Here is a 3,440-nt window from a genome sequence, read left to right on the forward strand (position 1 = left end):
GGGAACCGGGAGCCGGGCCCAGCGCATTCATATTCAAACGGTTGGGCCAATTGAGCCGTTCCCGGCGGCGGTCGGCCAATGGGCGGCGGGGAGGCGCTGGCGTTGCTTTGCATAAAGCAATATTTTGTGTGGGAGCGAAGGGAGCATTTGCATGTTGCGGAGTGATTAGTGGGTTTGAAAAGCCAACCCCGGCTCCGCCGCATTTCCCGCTCTGGTTAAGGCGCAGGGAGGAAGTGTTTTGCTGGAAGATGATGACAGAGGTCAGGCTTTGCTAATGGGCCAGTGAAGAGCAGTGGAGGCGAGGCAGAGACCAAGGCGCACATACATTAATACACTTGAACCATCACCAATCAGCATAGGTGTGCTCTGTCTCTCTCTCCCCACTTCACTCACACACTCTTTTATCTCTCGCTCTCCAGTCACTGACAGCCCATTTTATTGTCAATCTCTGTCTCCTTCCCAGGAATTCAAGATCACACAACCAGCAGCTTCAGTGGAGAAAAACTATTTTGCTGGCAACTCTTTTTAAAGCACCATCATTTCAAATCAGTGCGCTCTTAAACTATTGACAGGAGCTTTGACAACAAGACAGGATGCCTCATAAAGGTGAGTCTGCTCATTTCTTCTCCCAACTTCTCCCTCCTTGCATTTTAATATTTAGGCAGGGCTCTCGCTCTCTCCTCCTCTCTTTCTCTCCCTCTCTCTCTCTGTCTCTCTCATATTCCCATTTGCATTCCGGAGAGCTTCCCAGGGAACTTTCCAGCCCAGGAGCTCACAAACTTTCTGCCTTTCACATAAGCCCGTGTCCTCTGGAAAAGCTAAAGCATCTGACCGGGAAACCAATGCCAACACCAGCAGCAGTTAATTCCCACGCAGCTTTTGCCGGCCAGGGAGACCACAAGCGCCGGTGTCTGTGGTGCCGATGCTGCCGGTACCCCCAGCTCGTAGGGCCGGCGGGGCCGGACCCGGGCTCCGGCCCCACGCCACGCCGCGTGGGAGGGAGGGAGGGAGAGAGGGAGGGAAGGAAGGAGGGAAGCGGCGCCTCGTTGCCCCAGGGGCGGCCCCGTCCGCGGCTTTAGCTTTGTGTTCCCGCGGTCTCGGTTAGGGAAGGATCACCCGCGATGTGGGGAAAAAGAGGGAGCGAGCGGTCGGGAGAGTTGCGTGGGGGAAGGAAAAGGAAAAAAAAAAAAAAAAGGAAGAAAAGGAAAAAGAAAAAAAATAAATCACATCCTAGGCCAAGTCAGCTCCCAGGCGCGGTACAGGCGGGGAGCTGAGCGGAGCTGAAGGGCTGTCAGCTTTAATCAGCCACCCGGGGATCTTCCCAACTTGTCCCTAGTGCCGGCAACTTTCCCAGCTCCGGTAGCGGGAGAAGCGCCGGGGGCGCGGAGCCGTCCGCACCGCGGGCCCCGCCGGGCGCTCCCGCACCGCCCCGTCCCTCCTCGGCACCGGGGCGAGCCGTGGCCCCGGTTTGGTGATTTATTTTTGGTGCTTTTTAAAAACGATATGCTTTAAAATTATTTTTTTCTTTTTAAAAAACCCTTATCTCGCTTATTTCTGCAAGAGTCTCGTAATCGCCCCTTTGATGCCCCCGCCCTGCTATCCCCCACTATAGAAAGCCTTTTTTTTTTTTTTTCTTTAAGAAGTTACAAACTCTTCGGCGTGAAAAAAAAATGCTCCTGGGAAGCACAACAATAAACTTGATTCTTTTTCCTCTCGCAAGTGCAATTGGAAAAAAAAAAAACCCAAACAACTGGATTTGAATTTAACCTTGTAATGCTTTGCACGGAGGTGTTACATGGACGCGCAGAGCAGGAATAATTTCTGAAAAGTTTAAAAACAAACTTTGTGGAACGATTAAATGTACCTGGCAGAGGCTGTTTTGGAAAAAGACAACAACGTCCTAGAGAAGAAAAGTGACTGGATCTTCTCCATCTTAGGGACATAAAATAATAAAAGTGGCCCTTGACAATAAATGTTTATAGCTGCTGACCTTTACTAACGCCTAATCGCAAACCGATTCGTTTTTATCTTTTTCTCATTTGCCCCGAGAACGCGAAACTTTGTCATCTTAACGTCTAATTACGGTTTCACCGGGAGAGGGGGGAGGGAATGCTATCCGCCGTCAGATTATATCAAGATTTCGAGATTAAAAAACGATTTGCAGATTAGGCCCGGCCTATTAGGAGACGGCGAATTGCATTCCCTTCCTCGCCCGGGAGCTGGCCGGGTCCCGCCGGCCCCGGTGCGGGACCGCAGGTCCCCCCAGGTCCCCGCAGGGCAGCAGCGAATTCGGGTTACGGCAGGAAAAAAAAAAGAGGGGAGAAGGGATTTTGCGATGGTGTTGCGTGGGGGTGCGGGTCCAGCGGAGCCGGCCTGGCGCTGCCGGGCCGGTTGCTGGAGGCGTTGGAGAGTTGGCGAGCAGAACGGCAGCTCCCTCGCCCCGCACCTCCTCTTACCTTTGCTCAAGCACTTGGCTCCCCTCGCCTTCTATTGTAAAACGCTTTCGGCTGTGTTTGGGGTTTGGTTTTGTTTTGTTTCGTGGCTTTTTTCCCCCCTCTCTCTTTTTCTTTCTTTTTTTCTTTTTTTTTTTTTTTTCGCTTTTAAATCCACTCATTGTCATTTCGGAGGTCCGTGCTGGCAGAGCTGAGGGCTGGAAGTTTAATGGTGGCTTCCTGGCTGGCTTCTTTAACCCCGTAGGCCCCACGTTTATGAGTTGTGCGTGAAATATGTGAGGAAATTGTGTCTGAAGAAGTGGGTTTGCCGTTCGGTGTGTGTCTATGCAGACGTGTTCGGTGTATTAAAGGGATGGCTTCACGTTCAGTTCAGCTGAAGGAGATACCGCCACGTCTCCATTGAAGTACAGTGCAGCTTGCTCTGCTGCTAATCAGGTAGCTCTCCAAAGAGCAGTAAATATTTACCAGTTAAAGTCTTCATGCTGCGAGAAAGTACTTGTTTGATGTTTATTTTTATGGATTTAAGATTACTAAAAGCTACTTAATAAATTATACGATGGCTAGTCCTGAATGGGGAAACGTGCCTCTTTGAATTCTCCATCATACGCAGGAAGAGTAAAATTAATATTCATTATAGGCGCAAAAGAAAGAGAATGAGTATTTTTAGGCGAAAAAAAAGGGAGAGAAAATGAAGGCTGCGACTATTTCATTATTTTACCTCCTTTTTTTTAGCAACCCCCTTGAATGGGCTCTTTATTGTAATTGTCCCTCCCCAATTGAGCACCCCACTGAGCTGTTGTATCTTTTTACAACCCCTAACAACTCGCACCAGTAACACAATTACCGCCAGATATTTATAACGAGAAATTACTTTTCCATTTTCACCCGCGACGATTTCAAATAAATACATGGGGGACGCATAAATAAATAAATAAGTGGCCAGGGGTGGTGGTGGCGGGAGGGGGGGGGAGGAAGGAGGGAGGGAGG

Source organism: Charadrius vociferus, unplaced genomic scaffold (genome assembly GCF_000708025.1).
Source record: "Charadrius vociferus isolate BGI_N301 unplaced genomic scaffold, ASM70802v2 scaffold19, whole genome shotgun sequence".
NCBI classification, from domain to species: Eukaryota; Metazoa; Chordata; class Aves; order Charadriiformes; family Charadriidae; genus Charadrius; species Charadrius vociferus.